This window comes from Tamandua tetradactyla, chromosome 2 (genome assembly GCF_023851605.1).
Source record: "Tamandua tetradactyla isolate mTamTet1 chromosome 2, mTamTet1.pri, whole genome shotgun sequence".
Classification (NCBI taxonomy): domain Eukaryota; kingdom Metazoa; phylum Chordata; class Mammalia; order Pilosa; family Myrmecophagidae; genus Tamandua; species Tamandua tetradactyla.
Genome location: NC_135328.1, coordinates 172,070,668 through 172,096,221, shown reverse-complemented (window position 1 = coordinate 172,096,221; position 25,554 = coordinate 172,070,668). Strand labels below are relative to the sequence as shown.

The 25,554-nt window shown below is 39.3% G+C and overlaps 1 protein-coding gene and 1 pseudogene across 6 annotated transcripts in view; both read right to left on the bottom strand.

Annotated features, from left to right (window-relative positions):
- Positions 1–25,554, bottom strand: part of FAF1 (Fas associated factor 1) — a 667,255-nt gene that overhangs the window by 257 nt on the left and 641,444 nt on the right. The gene's annotated exons all lie outside the window — the stretch shown is intronic.
- LOC143674258 (glomulin pseudogene) lies at positions 5–17,219 on the bottom strand (annotated as a pseudogene).

Sequence of the window (25,554 nt, the reverse complement as noted above, 5' to 3'; positions counted from 1 at the left end):
AGAAAGAAAGACAACACATACTCAAAAGACTGGTTAAATACTATTTTCTCCACATGGCATTCAGTTTCTATATATGTACACTGATTTTGTGACTACTATGTGTTAGCATGGTCAGTTTCACATCTACAACCTTATTTGATCCTCAAAATAATAACCCTGTGATATAGGTGATGTTATTCCCATTTTACCAGTGAGGAAACCAGGGCTTGTTCAAAGAGAGGTCAAGTTGTATAGCTTAGTGGAGGAACCAGCATTTGACCTCAGGGCACAGGTTAAGGAGATCTGATCTCTTCCTGGGTAGGTGGAAGTCCCTTGACTCCTGCACAGTTCAGCCTGGCAGAAGCACAGGGGGTCCTCAGAAGAAGACGCCGCTTAAACAACCAACTGACATTCCTGAGGTGATCTCTGCTTGGTTAACTTCTAAACCTTTTTTTTTTTTTTCATGAGCAGGCACCAGGAATTGAACCCGGGTTTCTGGCATGGCAGGCGAGAACTCTGCCTGCTGAGCCACTATGGCCTGCCTTCTGCTTGGTTAATTTCTAATGGCAGAGAGGACCTTTTCTGTTTGGTAGGATAAGAATTAAGTCTTTGGGGCTGATCTTCCTGCCAAACCTACATGTAAGACACTGGAGGATGTCTACTCTACCATGCTGTAAGATGAATATCTTGCCTGATGAGGGGAGGGAAGAAGATTCCCTTGGAAGGCATATCATGATCTTCTTATTGAGGGGAGTATTAGTTTTAAAAAATAGGCCAATTTATTATATTTTATATTTTAGAAAGTAAAAGTCATTATTTTATAATATGAACTATTGAAAGTAAAGTTAGACAAAATCTTCTTGGCTCAATGGGATGTGCTAATCATACAGGGATCCAAAATTAAGTTTATATCCTCCTACGGACATGGAGGTTCACCTGTGAGGAAAAGAAACTAAATTTTCCTGTATATCAAAAGGGGTCATAAAATTTACAAAGTTGATAGATACTAGTTTAGTGGAAAGGGCATGAGCTTTGGAACCAGAAAGACACTGATTTAAATCACAGATGTGTTAGCTTTGTGGCTTTGGAATTAGCACCTATCTTACAGGGTTGATATGAGGATTAAATGAGAAAAAATAAATAGCACAGTGTTTGGCACAGAGCAGGTGTTTGGTGATGGCTGCTGCTATGTGTAATCAATTGATGGGTGGACACAGATAAATGGGCAGCTCTGTATGTGCATGATGGGAGGCTAGGGAGCCTTCTGTTGGGCCTTAGGCCACTGCTCTGCTAGATGTAGGAGCTGTGGGCCTGTGAGCAAACTGTAGCACCTGAGGCAGCAATCTTGTCCACTGCTCAACTCAAGCCACACCTAATGAGCTGCCTCTGTTGCCATCTCCTAGTTGGGGGAGTCCCTGAGGCCAAGGCCTCTGAGGCCTTGGGTCACAGGCAGGCTGGGGATCTGAAGGAGGAAATTTATCCTTCGATTGTATTTAGATGGAAACTAGTATGCCCAAGAGGATTATTAAGGAGACACATACACCTCCTGAATCCTCTCTGTATACCAGGACCCAGAGCAAAGCCTGCTCTACTGGTACCTTTTGGGCTATGCGCAGATGGGCAGGCAAAGCGGTAGGAAGGGCCCCAGCATGCTGTCTGCCTTCCATTGCACTTGGGGGCAAGCTGCTGGCAAATGTTTACGAACTTACCCAATTAACGCACAATACTGCACTGGCTTCTGTTAACAAACAGAGCTATACTGCCTCTGCTTCTGACTAGTTGGCATTTTCTGCCCAGCTGCTTCCACTATTGTTCTTAATTAACATGCCAGAGCTCCTCCAGCATTTTCTACTTGGTTATTTGTGGTTTGCAAATATGATGCTTGCTGGGAGAAACCAAAACTATAATAGTGCCCAGAGTTGTGAGTACCGGGCAGGAACATATGCCAGTAAGCCAAAGAGGTTGGGAGGCTGGAGCATTAGGCCCAAGTTTCACCTTGCCAGAACTGCCAAACATACAAGGCTAGAGGTTCATAAAACCACACTCAGTTTTCACATGAGGTAACTGTGTCCAAACAAAACAAAACAAAAAAGACAAAAAAAACTTACCTTACCCAGTTACTTTAGGGAGAGAGCTGGAACTTGGGATAGGGGAAACTAAAATTTCTTAAATACCCTTTACATTCCAGGTCCTTTAAATATGTTGTCTCCTTTAATCCCCACACCCATGTAAGGTAGGTGGAAATGAGAAAATTGGGGTTCACAGTGATTAAAAGAGTGAAGCAAATCTAGATTCAAATCCCAGCTCTGTCCTTACTACCTGTATGACTTTGAATAAGTTATACAACCTGACAGCCTCAGTTTTCCCATCTATAAGATAAGATAAATCAGTCTGTCTTTCATGGGTAGTGAAGTAAATGGAATAATGTTGGTGAAGCCTCTGGTACAGGTCTGAGCTGGTAAGTGCTTAGTAGGTGGTAGCCATCACTGGCAGTATTGCCTCTGGGTAGAAGTCCTTCTATTCTGTCTAATTTCTGAAGCTCTTCATACCTGAAGTCTCCTGGAGCTCAGTACTGTACCAAGCTGCCTTTCTTGTTTCTGTGCAACTGCTCAGCAAGAGTGCTGCCTGTTCCCTGATCAGGTAATGCGTGATGTCTAGAGACTCCCTTCTACAACTTCAGTGGGGCTGTACCACCAGTGGATCGCTTCAAAGTAAAGATGGCACTGCTGGGGCTGTTCCTGCTGGTGACCTCGACTATAGGCCACTTTTTTTCCTGTTAAGGTCATTTCTGACAGGGATTACAAAGTGAACAAGGACTGTCTCTGTTTCCATTCTCATTTGCCAGGTAGGGAGGAACCTAAATCCATATTCTCTGAAGAATAGCTGAGGATGGGAGATTGCTGCTTGGAGACAGGATACTTGGAAGTGGTGTTATTGCCACTGCTATAGGGGTAGGGAGGGGTCTGTGTCAGCTTTCTTTGGTTATTTAAGAGCCTGACAAGTAGAAGACAGAGCAGATGTGTTCTGTGTAGCTCCAATGGTTAGAACTAGGACTGGTGAGGTAAAATTTCAGGGAAGCAGAACACAGGTGGACAGAAAGACCTTTTTAACAGACAGAGCAGCAGCTGAGGGTGTGGCTACTACTGCTTTTCTTCTTCTCTACCTCTTCCTCCTCCCCCTTCATAATCATCGTCATCATAGCAACAACTATCATTTATTGGCACCTACCATGTAGTTGGGGCCATGCTAAACACTTTACATATAGAACCTTAACTAATTCTCACAACAACCCAGCAAAGTAGGTATTATTATTATTATCATTTTACAGATAAAGATACCATGGGTTATCTTATCCAAAGCTGCAGAAAGAATATGGTTTCAGACTTAGGTCTGCCTGACTTGAAAGCTCATGATAATCACTACGTTACTGGCCAACATGTTGACAGGCTGCCTTGGGGAAATGGGAGGGAGGGATGGGATAGGGTGAATGAACTCTATTCTCCCTAGAAGCACCCAAAAGAAGGGCTTATTTGCAGATTATGATGATGATTATAATAGCTACCATTTATTAAGCTACTTTGTACCAGGTATATTCTATGGCTATTACATATACAATCAACAATGAAAGATGTCTCATTCATTCAGCCGAAAGCCTTACAAGGAGAAGTGGTGATTTCAGCAATCAGAAGGAAGAATTTCTATCTCTACTTCAGCCAGCCAGCTTCTTCTGAGAAAGAAAACCTCATCGGAGTTCCCAGTTTGTGGCCTGCCCTACAGATTTTGGACCTTACCAGCTCCACAGTTGCGTGAGCAAATTCTTACAATAAATCTCATAATATTTGCATTTTATATATACACACACACACACAACAGTACATATATACAGTGTATATATATGTATATATAATATATATAACTGTATATATATAAAATACATATATAACTATATATATATACACACACATATTATATACATAAATTTAACAGTATATATATATATACTGTTGGATATATATATATACCCACTGTTGGTTCTGTTTCCCTGGAGAACTCTGACTAATACACTAGCTTTGGAACCCACACGTTAAGCTACTAGATTATATTGCCAGAGATGTTGCTGAGAGTGGGGTCCCTTACATAGAAAGAGGTTGGATGATATAATCTTAAGGGTGCTTCTAACCGAGCTTCCAAGATATAAATCTTTATTTTCAGAATGGCAAAAGGTGAAAGGTGAGGGAAAAAAACCTGAAATGTTTATAAAATACAAATACAAAAACCCAATCTGAGTTTGTGTTCTGCCATTTACTTGGGACTTTACTGAATTATTGACTCTCTAAATCAACAGAGAAACCCACCCTTGGAGACTCCTTGAGGGTGGAGTGGTGTTCTCAGATAAGAGGTATGGCTTGACTTTGTCTATAGTTAGAAAAGGAAAGTCAACCATCTTGACATTTTCTTCCTTGTACTTAGGAAACCTGAATGGAAATATTTTTTCATTAAATTAATATTTCAGCAAATTGGCTTTGTGAAACCACGTTTATATTAGCAAAAATGTGATATGTTCTCTACCAAACAAACTATATATTTTTCTAGATCAATTTTCTTAACAGTTTGCTCTTTTATATACATTTTATTTCTGTTACTTTCCCGGGCCTCAGTTCCTTTTCTAAAAAGCATAACATTGCTGTTGAAAGAAATGTGAACAAATGTGGTAGGTTTTCATCTTAGATCACAGTGAGTGAGTCCCAAAATATTAGGGTAGGAAAATTTCTTAAATGTCAAACAGTCCAACTGCTTTAATTCATAGGTGCACAACTGGAGGCTCAGAGAGGTCAAGTGACTTGGCCCAAGTCACACAGTTGATTAGTGGCAGATGCAACATTCTACCCCCAAATTCCTCACTGCAGTTTTGATGCTCTTTCTGCCTCACTTTTTTTGAACTCAAGAATAAATAAATTCTACGACTACACAGAGAGCTATTACAGAGCAGGAACTCTGAATGCTAAAAATAATACTAACAGCAACATTTGTTGTACTTTATAGTTTGCAAGATATTTATATAAACATTAACTCACAATCATGGGGGTAGGTATTATTATTATGGTCCTTTTTATTTTATTTTTCTGAGGGAATGCCTTTTTTCTGTATGCTATATGGCAGAGTCATATTTCATGATTTTTCCATGTAAGTGTCCCGTTATTGCAGCACCATTTGTTGAAATTTTGTTTTCTTGCTTTTTTTATTGTTTGGCTTGCTTGTTTGTTTGTTTTTTGGGAAGTGCATGGACTAGGAATTGAACCTGGGTCTCCTGCATGATAGGTGCTTTTTTTCCCCAAATATATTTTTATTGACAAATCTTCACACACCTATAGTCCATACAAGATATATAATCAGTGGTTCACAACATCATCACAAAGCTGTGTATTCATCACCATGATCATTTTTAGAACGTTTGTATCACCAAGGGAATGCTTTTATTTTAAAATTGAATAAAGGAAAATCTGGATCTAGCATTTTTCCATTTAGAAAAAAATGCTAGGTTAGATTTCTTTTAGGTTCAGAATGTATTTTAAGAGCCTATGGGAGTAACACAATGGCAGTAATATTTGGAAATCAGCTTCACTTTACAGATTAGAAAATGAAATGAGACCCAGAGATTGGGATTACCTATGATCACACAGTCGAAGTGGCAGAGACAGAATCAGAATGTTTCTGACTTCAGTTTCCATATTATTTCCATTCTTACTCTTCTGAGCCCTTTAAGGGGCCTAATAGGATTCTCTTCCAACCCATACGTTACAGCTCTCAATTTTCAGTGTGTGGAACTGGGAAGCAACAAACCACCAAAGGTTTCTTAAAGTGTATTCTTGCTCTTAGAGTAAAAATGTGCATTTCAGAAAGTTCTGGCATCTTCAAGGGGAGATGTTGTCAAACTTACTCTAGAATTTGCCTGCTCCCCTCTGGGGACCAACAACCACCACAGCTGGCAGTGCTATGAGCAGAGGCAGCCCTGCACAGATTGACTGTTAGGAGCAGATATTTACAAGTCTCTTCTAGGCCACACAGAGGCACAAACACTAGAACCTCATCCACACCACCACTTGCAGCACACCACCCTCTACACAGGCGTAAAAGACAACCAGGTCCCATCCTCTACCTCAGACAGACAACAGACATCCAAAGTAAACTTCCCCCAGTATTAAGAAAATCCACTGCTTCAGTCAGAGATCACCTGTTTCTGAAAGCTCTCCCTCACCTTTCAGCCCTTAGCAAGCTCTCCCTCCTCTGAGCTCCTGTAATGACTGCCAAGGCTGTATGCTATCTATTATTGCTAGGGTATTAAGGACCAAAAGGTATGGATTCCAGTCCTGGCTAGCAGTGTGACTTTCGAAAGTTACTTTTCTTCTCTAGGCTTTAATTTTTGCTTTTGTAACAATGTGAGGGTCTGTGATTCAATGGAGCCAGTTGGATTGCTACAGAGCTTTGGAAACTGAAACACTTGAGATCAAATCCCAGCTCTTAGCCAAGTCACTTAGATACTTAGAGCTCTAATTTCCTTCTCCATCAAGTGAAAGGGTTGTTGTAGGGATTAAAATAGCTATCACAGAGCCTGACACATGGAAGCTATTAGGATTCAATGCTTTCTTTATGTCTTAATCGATGGTATCTGTATGGTTTGAGCTCCCCAAGGTTGGAAAAGCCTAAGTGTGATCTAGGGAGGGAGACCTAGATTGGATTCTCAACACTATAAACTCTTATTACCTGATGACCATGGGCAAGTTACTTAACTTTCTGGGTCACTGTTTATTTATAAAATTTTTGTCTCCCTGAGATCTTGTGAGGATTTAATAAAATAGAGCCTATTGGGGGTGGCAGTGCATTTATTTCATAGTAATGCTTTCACATGGAGGAACGTGGGCTACATTTACACTCCTGGAAGGTCTCCCTACTCCTCACACAGAGGGTGAGAAGAAAATATCTGTTTGGTGAGTGAGATCAGAAGAATCTGATCTTAGTGCCTTCCTTTGTAATTTTTTTTGGAGCTATCCTGTTCACCTGCTACAAAGTACAAGAGAATGGGCACAGCAAAATTAAGCTGTACCAAGAACTGAGGGGACAAGTCTGTCTAATATGGGCCCAAGACAATATCAGAGTCCCCTTGGCTGCAGATCCCCAGCCACAATCACTGATCAATTTTTACGAGTAACAAAGGTGACATTTTTATCCCCATCTGAGTCCTATGTCAACATTTCAATTAGTCGTATTCTTGCAATTGGTCTTGAACTAGTTAAGTGGAGGAGTATTATTTAATGGATCCTAAAACTTTAAATACCCCCACCGTGCAAAGCAGGTGCTTAAAAAATATGAATTGATATAACTTGATACAAGAGTCTTAGCCCCTTTTTTCCCAAAGTCTGTTTGGCCTTAATTAGAAGATGAGAGACTTGCCCAGCCAGAGCGTAAATCAATTCTAAAGTACACTTCCCACCCAGCCATAATATAATGCCACAACAAAACTTATTCTTAAAGGGATGCTTCTTTAAACCCAAGTTATTTGAATACATAATGAATGTGCTAATAAACTTCCTTCTGAAGAATGGATGCATAATAATAATGACTATTACATTATTAGTCATTAGCGCTTCCACATATATTATCTAAACTTCATAGCTATCTTAAGAGACTGGATTCATTTACTCTCTCTCTTTTTTTTTTTTTTTTGAGAAAAGCTGTTTATTTTTCTAGCAGTTTTCAACAATTTTTAAATAAAGGTATTAAATAAGTCATAATGGAAAATATTCTAGTAGTTTTTAATTAGGAGGTGGAAGCTTCACTTTATTCCAGTATTTTCCTCAGAGGTACACTTTGTTTTTATTTCAATGAGTTCTACTTGAGCCAGTACACTTTCAATCAAATGAAATGAAATGAAATGTACAAAGAGCTGAATGTAGGACCGTAAGCTGCATTTCAGGAAGTATGTTAGGGCTCTCCTCTCTACTTACTGCTACAGAACAAAGATCTTTCCACTTCTGGGCTTCTTGGCTACTTTCTTGGCTGTTTTAAATGTCTGCTTCATAGTGTGCCTTTGACATATTAAGTCCTATATGGAAGGGCTTTAAGAAATTATTCTCAATCTTTCCAAGTTCTGTCCATAATCCAGTATGACTGTCATTTTCATTATCTCTGATAACCAAATGCTTCAATAAATTTAATGAAGCCATGATCCTATCTAAGTTTTGCAGTAAATCTGTTTCAGCACCTTCTGGGAGAAACAGTATTAAATCTAGAGGGGAAATCAGCTGTGGTCTCATAAACCATTTGTTGTTAGGTGTTCTCTTTAACAACACATCAATTTGATTTTTGGTATTCTGAATAATAAAGGCTTCCACACCTGAACGATCACTTGTATTCAATATACAACTAAACAATGTATATTTGTTTCGTGAGTCCAACTTGTTAATTAATATATAGCTGAAGCATGGCTAAACCCTTTTTCCTCAAAGTATTAATGGGGCAAAGTATCATTACTTTCACTAAACTCTAAGGTACAGTATAAAAACTCTTGATTTCTAAATACTCATGAAGTAGACTGTTGTCTTCCACTCTCAATAAACCATTCTCCAACAGGTTCACTCCTTTGGAGAAAACAGACTCTTCTGTTCTTTGCAAAAATACTTCAACATGCCCCATGTTAAGCTGCACTTAATGAAGTGCACTGGAAGATGATCACTACCGATGCCCTGTACAAATACTAGATATGCCAGAGAGGCCATAGAGTCTGGTAATTGTTTGTCGTTGTCTTCCTCATATTCAAGGTAGTTCCAAGTCCTCTTTTTCCTTCCATGATTAAAAATCATTTTGGGGAAAGGGTCTCCCACTGCTGATAAAAAAACTATTATTTCAGATGCAAAATACTTTAAAGGATTATTTCAGCTTCTTCAGGCTGTTCAAGGAATTGTGCTGTCAGTAAAGGGTATTTCAAGCTTTTGAAACAAAATTTAAGTAATTCATCCTTTAACTTTTCATTTTCCAGTGTGTTTTCTTCTTCATCAATGAATTCTCCCACAAAAGGTTTAGTGAATTCTATTAAGGCCTTACAGCACTGACAAAGGCCATAGTCATCTATTTGTATTTGTTCCTTTGAGTATGGAACAGGAGGAAGAGTCAGCTGACTCCAAAGGGTACACAACGCTAATCCAACTTAATATGCCTTGTTGTTAGGAAGTTTCTGAATCACTGTCTGTAATGGCTGAAGAAAAATAATTTGGGGTATCTGTTTTCCAAATCTGTTCTTCAATCAGTTCAAGCAAACCCAACAATGATTCCTTTGGATTACATAACTTTACCAATTAATTAAGCATCAAAAAATCATCTTTTCTTTTATCATCTTCCTTATCGTTCCATATAAGACATTGAACAATAGGAACAAGATTCCAGCCCATTATTTGTGATGGTGACCTTACTCTTTTAACTTTGAATACTTTCTGATAGTTGGTCTGTATGTTCATCTATACACCTTTGGCCTGCTAACTGAAATAGAACAAAATCTTCTTTAAAATTTTGCTCTTCTAGGGTTTGACATCTTTTCATTGTCATCCATTCTTATTTATTTTTCTGAGTTTCAATGCTGCCAGACTTCTACCCGTCTGAGCGTCCTCCTGCACCTCCTTATTCTCATTTTTATGGATGAAAACAACAAACCTCAAATAGGGACATTACTTACACAAGTTCATTCAACTAGAAATTGGTAGAGCTCACATAGGAAATCAGGTTTTCTCATTTCAAATCCTGAACTCTTTATCCTCAAAGGCAGCATAAAGGCTGTATGTATAAGTTCCCACATTATAGTGAAACAATGTTATCTGCTTTTGGTTTGGTTTGAAATTAGCATTTTTTTTTAACTTGGGAGAACAACTTATCTCTTTGGTATCCTGATGACCTATTAGTTATCTTAATAGGAAAACATACCTATTTAATATCAGAGGCTTAATATATAATAATTAATTTCATCACTACAGAAAAATTACCATTTATTTGATCTTTCCTAAGTGCAAGGTACTATGTTGGTTGTTCTATAATTATCTAATTAAGTAGCTACCAACAATCCTTTGAGATAAGTACTTTTATTTTCATTTTATGGATGAAATTCTCTGAGGCCAAAATAGGTTAAGTGACTTGCTCAAGATTATTCAGCTAGGAAAGATAAGGCTAGAATTTGCACCCAGGTTTGTGAGCTTCTGGCATGTATCTGATGAATGCCCTTCATTGCCTGTTAGCCTCTAATCCCACTTCTAAACAGTGACAGTTAACATGACTAAGTGGCTTTCCCCTTCAGCATAAAGAAAGCAGGAGCTCCACAGTTGCATCATGGCTTGTGTCCCTGTTGTGGTATGACTTTATTGTTCCCCAGAGAAACCCAGGTTCTCACGTTATTGTCAACTTCTGTTGATATCTTGGTCCCAACGGCTAATTGTCCATTTTCTTTAAACACCTTTTGATGAGCTTGGAATCCCTAAAGAGGGCAGTTAAACCAACAAAGTATCAGAGGGAGAATTTAAGAGTTGATCTGCTGATGTGGAAGTTTGCTGATTGTGTGCTGTTCAGGGTGAGATAAGGCTCAGAAATATAAAGTCCTTTGCAAACACAAGGGATTGCTATTATCAATAAAAATCAACTATAACAAAAATGTCAGTTTTAGCTCCTAGCAACATCTTTACTTTTGCTGCAGGTGGTAATAGGACCCTAAAAGGAATTTTCCATTTAGAAGGGTCCTGCAAGGGCCCCCCACTCTTCCATAGCTACTCTATGGCTTATCTCCATCACATCTTCCTTTGTAGCTCCTGAACCTTAAGCCAGTCTGTCTCACTGGGCCATAGGTAAGAAGTGGCACTGGGGTGAGGGTTTCCAGGAAATAATGACAGATGCTCTTCTTTCTGTTACTGAACTATGGTAGAACAAATGGGTGCTCGAGAGTGAGGTTTGGTGGGCTTTTTAGCTGCAAAGCATAGGGTGCCTATAGGACATATTTTTCTTTGATGACTTTATTAGGTAGGAAGAAGAGAGAATGGGAGAAAAGCTAAAAGGGCAAAGGTAGAGAAGATCAAGGTGACAAAGGGATAGAAATTGTGTCTTATGGACTGCCCTGTTTGTTTTATCACTTTATAATAATAATAACACTTAACACTTACTGGGAGCTACTAGGTGCTAAGTGTGCTAAATGCTTTATAAGCACCATAACAACCTTATGAGGGAGGTGTTATTACCTCCACTTTAGAAATAAGGAATAGAGACTCAGAGAGATTATATAATTTGCCTAAGATCCACACAGGCAGGAAGTGGCAGAGCAATGATTTAAAACCAGGTCTGGTTCCAAAGTCTGTGTTCTTAACTACCACACAGATTAGTTTAGGATTGTATTCACATATTGGACTATTTATTTTACATCAATTTCCTTGCTTAGAAGGATTAGCCCCTTTATGTAATCGAAACACATATTTCCCCATAACACAGCATACTGCCACCTCAGGCATTTGGGCAAATTTCACCCATCTAGCTCCTCAATTATCACAGACCTAGAGATTGGGAGAGCTGGAGGGGTCTTTAGAGGTCATCTCTTTCAAAGATGGGCACAGAAAAACACAGGGTATAGGAAGCCTGCCTGAGGTTACTCAGCATTCATGGTAGAGTTGGGACCAAACTGTATTCTTCATTCACAGCCTGTGCCTTTAAACTAGTTTTTAAAAATGAGAACACTAACAGTAAAATGTTACTAATGTCAAAATGATCTCAAACTTGGCATGCTGTCAGGCAGACCCTGGACACCAAACGAAAGATACAACCCGCTCTTTGCACAGAACACAGTGTGGCTATATTGTATTCCTGATGGTGACTTTGGTCACTGAACTATGATGCAATGACGTTGTAGGGAAGGCCCAGAGGGAATTGAGGGGCTTCTATCAGGAGTGGAATGCGGTGAGGTGGGGAGGGGAAAGCCTCTTCAGTCTAGAAAGAGGAAAGAATCCAAATTTGCAAAATCACAGAGCATAAAAATAATGAGAATAGGCACGTCTCCTCATCCTGAGAAGCTGGTTCCCAAGATTGATTTGGAAGGCATAGAATTAAGATAAATAAAAGGAGGTCCTACTTTACAGAGCAGTTTGTAAGCTCACTGTCCTTGAAAGCAGAAACAGGATATAGGCAAATTCATGAGAATTCCGTAGTGTGGCAAGAAAAATATAGTGCAGAAAGCCCCAGTAGTGTGCACAGGATACAGTGTGCTGAGATACTAGTTTCTCATCCCTCGGGGTAGTCAGGCAGGCAGGGCTCTGTGCAGCCAGAATTCTCAGGTCTGGGCTGCCTCGACCCTTAGCAACTTGCATGGTTATCTCAATGAGGCACACAGACCTTATTTTCAACGTGTGCAGTGATTTGAACAAGACTGGGAAGCACTGATCTAGGAGACATGTCTCACTTTCAGAGGCTATCATGGAAGGCAGCAGGTAGGTCCTTGCATGAAAGATTCCCCGTGTGCCTCAGTGCTGGTTAGAAAAAGTTGTGTACCGCAGAAAAGCCATGTTCTTGAACCCTGATTCAATATTGCTGGGTGGGATCTTTCTGATTGTTTCCATGGAGATGTGACCTATCCAACTGTGGTGGTATCTTTTGATTAGGTGGTTTCTGTGGTGCTTTGTCTCCACCCATTCAAGGTGGGGTTGCTTACTGCAGTCTTTTAAGAGGGAATCATTTTGGAAAAAACTTTAGGGCTCACACAGTCAGAGACCTTTGGATATGAAGAAGGAAAATGCCCGAGGGGAGCTTCATGAAACAAGAAACTGGGCGAGAAAGCTAGCAGACATCCCCCTGTGCCGTCCCAGCTGAAGAGGTGTCCAGAAGCCAAGGGCCCCAGCAGATGTCAGCCACATGCCTTCCCAGCTGACAGAGGTGTTCTGGAATTTTCCATTTAGAAGGCTGACATCAGCCTTTCTTGAGTGAAGGTAACCTCATGTTGGTGACTTAATTTGGACATTTTTATGGCTTTAGAACTATAAACTTGGAACCTAGTAAATTCCCTTTTAAAAGCCACTCTGTTTTTAGTATATTGCATTCCAGCAGCTTTAGCAAACCAAAACAGCCTCTGACTAAAAGATTAGTCCATAACACTGTGTTTAGAATAGAGCACTAAGAGATAAAAAGGAGAGATACTTGTCCTCTGGTTTGGTTCAAAATTATTAAAAGAAACCCTGATTATTGTTTAACCCAGAGTTTCCTCACTAGGCATGGATTAAGCGCTAATGAAGGAGGCTGTAAGAAAAAGCAGGTTTTTAAATCCTGGCTCTGCATGTATATTCTTGAGCAAGAACTTTCTTAAGATTCAAATTTTTCATGTGTAAGCTGGTGGCAGCAATACCCAGCACTTCATCAGCTCTCAATAGATTATTTCCCCCTGCATCTATCCTTCACCCTGCCACAAGAAAATTCTTAAATGATTCCTCACTGCAACAGTGTTTCTTTCCTTTGGCTCTCATTTTCCCAATTTGTAAGTGGGTCTTGGTAGGGTTAGATTAGAACCATCTGGATTAGAAGATGATCTTTCAAGTTTTTTCTCAGTTAAAATGCTAATTATGTGTGAGGATACAAAAGAAGATGTCAGGTGAAGAGGGGACATTCTTGAAGAGCAACAGAAACATTACAGGTGAAGAATGGGGAAGAATGTGGGCTGAAGGAACCATATGGTGAGGTCGACCTGGTGGCATGTTTCTGGTAAGTGTGTAGCAGGCCTATAATGAAAGATATGGCTGGAAAGACAATTTGGAGGTAGATAATGAAGGGCTTGAATGTGTTATTAGGTGTAGCTTAAACTTCTGGAGGAAACAAAAAACTTTTCCCCTGCTTCAGTGAGATTTGGAGTGGCATGCTAGATGTGCTCTTCAGGCATCTCTTCAGGCAGAGTGGCCAGGGAGAAAGTGCATGTATTTTAATACCCACACAGAGCTATATGAGATGGTGCATGCATAGCTCTGCACACAAACCACCCAAGAGCTAGAGCTTTGAACAGGAGTTAAAAGAGTTGAGTCCCTAATGATATACAAAAGACTTGCTGGTGTGATTTATTCTGATGTATTTACTTATCCAATTACCAAAACAGCAGGAGATCATTAAATTTTCTAGTTACCAGATGCAGCACGTTTAATATCTTAAATGTTACCAAGGATCTTTCTGAGCTATTCTGATATTAAATTTTATCTGCCCAAAAGCTTATGAAACTGGAAGGCAAGAAACACGAAGAGAGAAGGTGTTTTCTTTGAAGGGTTGTCCACCGGGCACCTGGATAATGCCAAACCTACACTAGAAATTCCCAAACTCTCTCCTGTGCTTAAGGGAATGTACTGTGATGAAATAAGTATTTACAAATAAAGAATACTGAGGAAGTAGAGCTTGAAGGTAGCTGAGATATGCAGTTTACCCAGCCTGCCTATTCTTTATGCTAATTTCCTATCACTTCAGGCCCCTTTTCTACAGACGGTCTGGGCTCGGAGTAGAGTAAGGGGAGAAGTAAACTGTAAACTTGGCTCCTAACCATGATATACTCTCATGCTCTGATGACCTATGTGATCTTGAATGTTCAAATGTGCTAGCTGCTGGAATGTAATATACCAGAAATGAAATGGCTTTTAAAGGGGAATTTAATAAGTTGCTAGTTTACAGTTCTAAGGTGAGAAAATGTCCCAATTAAAACAAGCCTCTAGAAATGTCCAATCAAAGGCATCCAGGGAAAGATACCTTGGTTCAAGGCGGCTGATGAAGTTCAGGGTTTCTCTCTCAAGTAAGAAGCCACATGCTGAACATAGCCAAGGTTTCTCTCTCAGCTGGAAGGGCACATGGTGAGCACGGTGTCATCTGCTAGCCTTCTCTCCTGGCTTCCTGTTTCATGAAGCTCCCCGGGAGGCATTTTCCTTCTTCATCTCCAAAGGTCGCTGCCTGGTGGACTCTCTGCTTCTCATGGCTATGTCATTCTCTGCTCTCTCAGAATCTCCTCATTCTCCAAAATGTTTCCTCTTTTATAGGATTCCAGTAAACTAATCAAGACCCACCCAGCTTAACAACCACTCTTGATTGAATTACATCTCCAGGGAGATGACCTAATTATAGTTTCAAACATACAGTACTGAATAGGGATTAGAAGAAATGGCTGCCTTTACAAAACGGGATTAGGATTAAAACTTGGCTTTTCTAGGGTACATACATCCTTTCAAACCAGCACATTGAACAAAATCAGTTTTCCTCCTCTGTGTTTCCTTGTCTGTTAAATAAGGATGCTGGATCTGTTGCAACATCTTATAGACATGCTACAAGGATCATCACAGCTTATCTTCCACACTACATTATATGGGGATTTCCTGGATAAGAGTGAGCAATTTAAAGGCAGGAAATGTGTGTTTCCTGTTTCTATATCTCCAGCACCCAGCAAAGAACCTCATGCATTATATGTTCTCAATAAATGAAAGTTTAAAATGATCAAACCAGGGAATATACATTAAGGAACACTGAAAAATATAGAGCAAACCATTTCTCAAAAATACATCCAATAAGTAAAATCTGGGTCTAAACTTTTTGAAAGCAAGGTGGCGGCCTGATCCAACATTCTTTATTCTTCTCTGTAAATACTGTCTGTCACAGATCCTATGCTCCAGCCAATCAGAGCAGTTTGCTATTTCTCAAATATGTTTTGCATTTTTTCTCCCTGAATCCTCACTTATATTTCCTCCATATGGACTGTTCTTCCCCAATTCTACCTGTTGAAAACCTATATATCCTTCAAGGCGCAGCTCAAATGCTACTCTATGAAATGAAGCTTTGAGTGACAGCGCCTTGGTTAACTGCTTTCTCTTGTTACTTGCAAAAGAGTTAATCATGAGCGGCATCTTCTGTTCTTCACTTGGTCATAGGCTCCTGGAATATAGGGACCATGTATGTTCATTGTAGTCTCTTCTTCATGTGCCTCTTCTATTGCCCTGTCGGTGCTCAGTTCATGTTTGCTGAACAAAAAGGGGGTGCGCATACCTCTGTTTCACTGTAGGCTCCTCAGAAAAGGTGGCTGCCAAGGTTTGCTGGCAGACTTAAGGTCAGTGTTTAAACTGGAAAACTGGCGCTGGCAATGCTAACTTTGTCCTTTGTAATGACCACCCTGTTCTATGACCAGGCAAAGGAACCCATTTCTGGGGGGATCCATCTCCAAGTATCAGCTTCAGTCTCATGCTGAGTAATCTATCTTTGGTGCTTCTCAGGTTATTTTGCAATTGTTTGCTTATGTGCCTGTCTCTCCAATTAGGTTGAACTCTGAGGGTATATGAGGTCTTACTGGTTATCTATCCCCAGGGCCTTGAATATGGCCAGAAACAGTACAAGTTCAAATGTTTGCTGAAAGACTGATCTACTAAATGATTGCATGAAGCCTCCCCACCCTTCCCTAGGGCCTCCACCAATGCAAAGAAAGGGAGTCAAGAGTTGCTTCCCCAGACCTCTTTCCCCTAGCCTCATTCCTACAGCAGGCAGAACCTGTCATTGATACCATTAGCAGGTTACTCCAGCAGGTCCTTCTGCTCTGAACTTTCTCTGGCCCTAACCTCAGTCAGTTTGCTCCACAGACACAAGGGTTGTCAATAAGTTTGCATCATTTACCCTCTCAGAAGAGACAGATTCTTCCCTATTAAAACTGCTGTTGGAATTGACTAATTAGAAGGATTAAAAATACCTTAATACTCTAAACAGAGAAAACTGGTTCTGAATTATTAAGCAACATTTTTGATGCATTTGAATAACCTTAAGTGACTCAGCTGCCACCTGATCCTAAGCTCTGGCTCGATAAATAAATGTGAAATATTGTTAAAGCCTCAGCTTATTAGAAGCTTCTATCTACAGTAAATAAAAGCTTAAGTCCCCATAAACTGCCTGAGACAGAGACATTCTCATAAAAGAAGTGAGAGAAGATGATCTTAAATGAAGCCAGTAGGGACCAGGAAGCCAGTGGTTTTATTTTAGTTTTCAGAAGAAACTTGTCAAGAGGCAGCCTGAATCTACATTCAAGTCATTTAATCATAGAATCACATAGTATCAGACCTGAAGGAAGATAAGAAAGCACCTATTTTAAGCTCTTTATATTTCAGATGAGGAAAATAAGTCCCAGATATTTATATGCCTTGCTTGAGATCACACAGCAAGTAGCTAGAAAACTTAAAATTCAGGTTGGTCCCCTTCCCATTATATCACATTCTTCTGAGAATGTCCTGTTGGAGATGTCAAAGCAAGAGGTTTAAATACGATTGTTAAAAGACATCTGAAAAATTTAATCACATAGTCACTTCTGGAGCTCAAGCTCCAGAGACTCCAAACCTGAGAATTCTACTTCTATGGCTACACAGCGAGGGGAGCGGAGGCAGTGAGGGGAAGAATATAGGAATAAGTGAGGATGAAGAGGGCCCCTTGCTTTCCTATCCTCAGGCCAGTTACTCGTGTTTCTACCTGGTAAGATGGAAACAGTGATGAAAAAGAGTGGATGCATGAATGGATAGGAATATTGTATTTCTCATTTATTAATGATTAATTATTAATAATTAACAAATATTTCCTGGAGTGTCAGACACCATAGTAGGTACTAGGATACAATAGTGAACAAGATATTATCTAGGCCCTCAAGAAGTGTTGAGTCTAGGGCAGGATGCAGACACTAAAAATGGCCCATTGCAGTTCAGAATAGTAAAAGGGCTATTATGATAGGGAAGAGGACACCAGGGGAGCACAAGGAAGGTGAACACCTAACTCAGTACCAGGGTGTAAATTAGCTTTGTATTTGTCTTTCTTCTTTGTCTCATTCTAACACAAACAACTATTTCCTGCAATCTAATTAACCATTTTACTAATTTATACTTTCATATACAATACACTGTTGTTTACTAGGTACAAAGCACTGTGCTAAAGGAACACTCAGATGAATCGGACATAATCCTAAAAAATGTCAAACTTAATGCTTACAATTCTTTTTGTTTATAAAATGTAAATCTTCCCTTGATTTTGTGACTATGTAAACTTGGGCTAACCATTTCACCGTATGATGTCTAAGTTGTCCTAAGACCTGGGCAAGTTTCCCTCTCTGATCTCATTTTTTTTTTCATCTATGAAATGAGGGTGTTTCTACCTCTCATGGCTTAAATGCCATGTATAAGAAAGGCCTATTCATACAAGGCTCTTAAATAAAGCCAACTAGAGTAAGGGAAGTGAAATAAGTTTGGAAATAGGAAAAGAGTCGTCTTCTACATTAAACCTGGAGCCTTGAGGTCCTCCTTCTGGGAGAGGAGGAAGATGTGGTTTGGGTGAAAGAAGCAGGGGTTGAAGCTGGAACTGGCACTGCAGTGAGGCCAGGAGGATTTGGCATGTTGATTCGTGTGCTAATGTACTCTGGAACTCCAGGACTGGCTTTGAAAATAACAAGGAGTGTCTAGAAAAGGTTAATCTGCACATATACACGCAGTTGTTTGTGTTTACAATGGGTTTATTATACAGACTTTAAGTGAGCAAAGCGTGTGTGCAGAAGCACCTGGAATACTGAGCACAGAACTAACAATTTTTTATTTATGGCTGGATAGAGTCAGATATGAGTGTATGCACGGCCTTCCAAAGTTTATTTGATTTCTGACATAGCAATTTTGGATAATATAGTGCCTTATAAAAACCTTACAAAATTAACTCCTGGGGTAAAGTAAAGAAACTTGGGAAGGTTTAAATGCATCAACATACCTACATATAATTAGTAAGTGTCACTCTGTTTTACCTCAACATGATATGGGGTAACAGACCTGGGTTTTTGAGTCAATACTGGTGTTGACACTTGGTGTAACCTTGAGAAATTTAACCTCTCCATGCCTCTTGTCCTGATTTTCAAAATGGGAATAAAATCTATCAAAAAATACTATATTTGAAATGCTTGATATAAAAAGAAATGGGTTTATTCGTTATCATTCTTCACCTCTACGAGTCTTTTGTAAAGAAGTTAGAAAGGGGCAAAGGCAGATTTTCTTAAAGTTTAAAGCTCTGAACCTCACTCAGCTTGCTGAAACTGCCTCAAACACTTTAATGAGTTTTCTTATATAATACCACTGGTTCCCTTATAACCTCTATGGGATCCTTTCCTCTCCTTGCTATCAATTTCATCATAATAGCTGAGATTTATCAAGTATCTACTATGTGCTAGAGCCCTCTATAGTGTGCGCCTACCTTGTCTGCCATCCATCCACCCCACCACCCACCACTCAGTGAGCCCTACTCTGTGCCAGGAACTGGGGGTACAAAGGCAAATAAGACACAGTATGGCTACTGCCCTAAATGAGCTCACACAGAGCAAGCCTCAGAGGACCCTGACATAAATGAGGAAAAAATCTCCATAAAGAAATAAGCCTGCCTCTCACTTGAAGAAAAATACCATAAACCAATTTAGGAATGTTACTAACCATGAAAAAGATATGGGCAATGAATGCCTCCTTGCTGATTTGGTAAAACAGAAGGTAGAAAACTCTAGATAGTTCTACTTTAAAATCACTTCTAACTTCTAGTTATTAGGCATATAAGACACAGTGTTTGGCAGTCTTACTTGAAAAGCTGGTAGTTTCCAAACAAGATTCTATGTCTTTTTGAAGCCAAAACATAAAAGAAAATAGGAAAGAGGGAGTGGGAGTGGTAGAGAAAAATCACCATTACCATCATATCAACTATCATTTTTAGGTTCTTACTCTGTGTCAAATTCTATAAATATTAGAAATTTTACATTCATTCTTTCATTTAATCCTCACGATACCCCTTTGAAGTAGGTGTTATTACTCTTATTTTACCAAGAATAAGTAAATCTGTCTAAGGTCATTCAGTGAAGAATTGATCCAGAATTCAAGGCCAGTCCATTGCCTCCACAGCCTGTAAGTGTTCTTGTTTTCAAGCTATAATGCCTCTGAAATGTGACTGAAAAGAAGTAGGAGGCACTACTACTAGGAGGTAGTGTTAAAGAAATCATCTTTACTGGGTTGATTTTTACTGGCTAATACAACAAGTAAGGAAAAATAAATACAAACAACTGTGGTTACCTCTTCTTTATTTTAAATAACCAGTTCGGAAAAAGTGTTCTCTCTCTACAGTGGGGGAAGGTGGCTGCAGCCACTGGGGCTCTGAGCAGACCATTACAGAGTTTGGGGAAAATTTGCACTGAATATATTTAAACTCTAGAAACCAGGCAATGGCTTTCTCTAGAACCAGGTTTTCTTGAAAATCTGCTTAGAAAATATGGAGTTAACCAGTGCTTGTTAGTATTCTCCTGAGACTACTTTTATCCTTTGCTGTAGGACTAAGTTCTATTTCATGTAACAGTAGGAGGCAAAGTCAAATATTCAAGTTTTTCCGTTTACAGAGTTCCATTTTCATCTCTAACAATAAACTCCCAAAGTGAATTAGAGATGTATCTTAAAAAATGAAATTATATGTACAGAGAAGAGTGAACCTAGCAGGCCTGATTACTATTTTTTTGAAAGGCCTGCTTATAAGGTTGGCCATTGGTTGGCATATGGGAACATAGATTTTGAGAGGGTTCCTACTATTCCCAGAACTGATAAAAGTGGCTCATTATGACTAATCTATTTGTGTAAACAACGCTGAATACCTACTTTCCTTTTGGGAGTCTGGAAATTTGGTATACGCTAGGCAAAGGGTACCCATATCATAAGTCCCCAGTGAAAACTCTAGGCACTAAGTCCCTAATAAGCTTCCTTGGTTGTTAAAGTTTCACATGTGCTGCCACAAGTCATTGCTGGGAACTTAAGTGAGTCTTGTGTGACTTCACTAGGAGAGAACCTATGAAAGCTTGTGCCTGGTTTCTACTGGAGTTCACTCTATCTGCCTTTCTGCTTTTGTTGATTTTACTTTGATCTTATTGCTATGATAAATCATATCTGTGTGTATGACTATATGCTGGGTCTTGTGAGTTCTACGGAATCATCAAGCCTGGGGATAGTTTTGAGGCCGTATGACACATTATATGAAAAAGTTTTCTGCTTAGGATAAAGAGCATGGGTTAAAATCCCAATAGTGTCAGTTACTAGGTACATGACCCTGGAAACTTTAATGTCTCTCGATCCCAGTTGTCTTATCTGTAAGATGGAGCTTCTATCTATGCCTTAGGTGTATAAAGATTAAATGAGAAGGTGGGCCATGGTGGCTCAGCAGGCAGAGTTCTTGCCTGCCATGGCAGAGACCCAGGTTCAATTCCCGGTGCCTGCCCATGCCAAAAAAAAAAGAAAGATTAAATGAGAGAATACTTTCTGAAGTACCTGGCACAGGGTTTGGCACAGTGTAGGACATTAATAGTTCTTAATTACCCCTTCTTGGTGAAAGCTGGAAATGGTTGTTAGAACAAAGAGGTTACCAAATCAGCCACAAAAATCTCAAAGAAAACTTTCACATCAGAGATCTACACACTTTTAGAAGGCTTAGACTCAACTCCTCTTGAAACTGAGCAGAAAATTGTACCAACATATTTCAAAGAAAACCTCCCTGGTGTTCAGTCACATTTCCATGCAACTCCAGATGAGAGGATTCTACTTTATTCAAACAGTAACCTGGAGAGTGGAGGAAAGAATATGCTTCCTTAAAGGAAAGTATAGAAAGTGAGACAGCGTGGTTTTATCTTATACAGTGCCCTGCTGAGAGGATGTCTAAACATCTTAAAGTCTCACATTTCTTGAGTGCCTACCATGTGCCATGTCCTGTGCCTCATGTCACCTCACTTAATTCTCACCATCATTTCACAGGTCACTATTATAATGTGCCTTTTATAGGTGAAGGAACTAGTTTAGGAAAACTTATGTGACTCACCCAAGGTTCACCTGATTACTGATAATATAACTTTATATTAAATCATCATGTGGCCTCCGTGTCACTACTGCCAATGCGCAGAACACTTTTCTTCCCCTGCTAAGGGAACTGTAATGTATAGAGAACTTTCTTCCAAGAAAGGGATTGCTATTACACAACTGAAAAAATGCAGGTCACTTTCATAATAAGAATGAGGAATATGTGTACAAAACTTATTTTTTAAAGGCCAGAAGGGGTAATTAAGCGTAATTTCACTTAGAAGGGGTAACTAAGAACTATTAATGTCCTACTCTGTGCCAGACCCTATGCCAGGTACTTCAGAAAGTATTCTCTCATTTAATCTTTCTTTTGCATGGGCAGGCACCGGGAATCGAACCCGGGTCTCTGCCATGGCAGGCAAGAACTCTGCCTGCTGAGCCACCATGGCCCACCCTCTCATTTAATCTTTATACACCCTAAGGCATAGATAGAAGCTCCATCTTACAGATAAGACAACTGGGATTGAGAGACATTTTTTAAAAACCAGAGACAGGTCAGAAGCAGTGACTTATTGGAGATAGATAAAGAAACTCAGCATTACCAACTCAAACGGTATGGCCCTCTGCAGTTTACCAAGTGATTTCATTAATACTTTTGATCTGATCATCATAATAGAGGGAACAGGAGACGCTCTGGAACCCCTTAACAAAATACTTAGTCCAGGCATTGTTAGCCTTTAAATACAACCATATAACCATCTCTCCAATTTTCCTCTGCCCTGGGTGCATTTTTATCATCTTTCTAAGGACTGTAACATCCACTGACTGTTCTGGTTTCAGTCTCTCTCCATACCAATTCATCTTGTCAGGCTACCAGTAAGATACAACAAAAGCATCAGCACCCTCAGATTTAATTTCCAGCTCTGTCACTTCGTGGTTACGTGATCTTGATCAAAACATTTCACTTAGAGTCTCAGTTTCCATATCCATAAAATGGGGGATATTTGCCTGGCATAATAGATTGTGGACATTGTTTTGAAATCTGCTTCTTTGACCTTCTCACTGCTTCAGTTTTTAAATAAGGATAACACCAATCTCATAAGATTGTTGTAAGGATTCACTTAATAAATGGTGGCTAGCATTATTATTACCTGACAGGTTGCTTGCTCATTTGAGTCATTCATTCATTTTGTGGGGTAGAAGATCTTGGGTCTCAAGATGGTTTTTAGCTGTATGGCCTTAGGAAATTCCATTCAGTCTCTGGAATTGGCTTCAATTTCCTCACATGTAAATGTGGGATCTGGCCTGAATTAATTAATTTATTCATTCAACAGCCATTTACTAGGTGGTCTCTAATGTTGGCTTACTAGTTTTATGCTATGTCTCTAATTTTTTTTATTGTGAAAAATAACATTTATACAAAAAAAGCAATAAATTTCAAAGCACATCACAACAATTAGGTGTAGAACAGATTTAAGAGTTTGGTATGGGTTATAAGTCCACAATTTTAGGTTTTTACTTCTAGCTGCTCCAAGACACTGGTGACTAAAAGAAATATCAATATAATGATTCTGCAATCATACTCATTTGCTAAACCCTACGTTCTCTGTATAACTATACCATCTCCTTTGGTCTTTCTCCCAATCTTTAGGGTTATTTGGGCTATGCTCATTCTAATTTTCTCATTTTGGAAGGGACTGTCAATAATATGGGATAGGGGGATGGAACTAGCTGATGTTCTGGAGCAGCTGGCCCTTCTGTGTTTCAGGACTTCAGGCTTAGGAGCCCATCTGGAGGTTGTAGGTTTCTGGAGAGTTACCCTAGTGCATGGAACCTTTGTAGAACATCAGATAAAGCCTGAGGTGTTCTTTAGGGTTGGCAGGAATGGTTTGGGTTGGGGTTTGGCAAAATGTGATAGGTAGCAATGTCTAGCTGAAGCTGGCGTAGGAGTTGCCTTCAGAGTAGCCTTCAGAGTAGCTTCCCAACTCTATTTGAACTCTCTCAGCCATTGATACCTTATTTGTTACACTTCTTTTCCCCTTTTTGGTCAGATAGCATATGGCTCTAATTTTAAAGTGGAACTCTATATCTATTAACAGATTTTTAAAAAGCGTGAACAAATCAAGATTTTAAAAAGCAAAAAGTTAAAGAAAACTTGGATTTTAGTATCAGTTTTGCTATGATAATTGGTTATATGACTTAAGCAAAGTGCTTAATTTTATAAATGATGCTCTGATTCTCCTACCTGTGAAATGACAGCATTGGTATTGATTATCTCTGTGATCCCTTCCAAATATGAAATATTAAGACTCTAAAGATATATATATATATATCTTTAGAAATTTAGAGAACCTTAGATTAGTTACTATAATCTTAGAACATTTGGATACTTTTTTTAATGTACAAAAAGTTAGTAAATGCTCATTATATGCCCTGAAAAGGAAAAGAAGGAGCAAGAAGGCCAAACGACAATGACATATAGGAAGGAAATGATTAATATAAAAGCAGTGAAACGTTCTTGTATTATTCAACAAGGCTATGATTAACTTAGGACCATTCATTGTATGTGTTGAAATCTCTTGGTAACCATGGAAAACTCTTCTCTTGTTGGACTTCTCTTGTGCTCTTGTCATACTCTTTTGCATTCTAGTCTTGTAGGAGCTTGGCTATTCTTTCACCAGAGTCCAAAAGGTTCTACATGGCAGAGACCATGTAAGCTTCATCTTGAAGCCCTCCAGGGGGTCTTTGAAAACAGTAAGCAGCCAGATGACATGTACTAAACACATTTGGATACTTTTAACATAAATATACACCATTGCTTTGGAGAAAGAATTCACTGTTGCCATGCGTTCTTTAACTGCAAACTCTTCCCAACCCCTTTGTCTCTTTCTACTTAAGGCAAAGTAATTTGCCCAATGCCATACTGCAGGTATGTGAGGGAATGGGATTCAGACACAGGTCCGACTACCACTAAAATGTTTACTTTTAAACATTTCTTTCTGCTTCCATTCACCCAAAATTTCTTTGTGCAAGCAGAGGTCAAATTCATTCCCTTTGTAAAAATTTCCCTTACTACTGCAGGATAAAATTACCTATCCCTCCTAGTTAGGGGTACAATTTATAAGCTGATTTGCTTTAGGTGTGTGCTTACACAAGAATGTGAACTGTTCAAGGTCAATAACAATTTATTTTATTCCTGTATCACCGGAGCCTGGTTTGGAGGTTGGCACAGAGTGGCTGCTTGGCAAATTAAACTATCTGTATTTCCATATGGTAGCAAATAAGATATCTTTGTGTTATCGATGAAGTCAAATTTCATCCAGTAGTAGCTTCTGGATACAGAATAAGTTTTATAAGGTGAGAACTATGTCACTGTTTTTCAACACTGTATTTCCAGGGCTTAGCTTGGTGCTTAATGTAATAAAAGTGGATGGGTGACAGAAGGAAGGACTCTATATACCCTAAATTTGTAAGGCTTTTTTCCTAGTTCATTTGAATAATCCTCTACTGAAGGCTGAATCTGTTTAAAACCCTGTGAAGAGCTTGTTTATACTCACTTTCTTGTTCTTTTAAGTATTAGAGGGAGAAGAAAAAAATTATTAAGAGTTATAGTTATAGAGGAAAAAGGGGGAAAAAACCTAGAAAGCTGGGGAAAATATAAGTACATTTATTCCTTTGTCTTATGAATGTA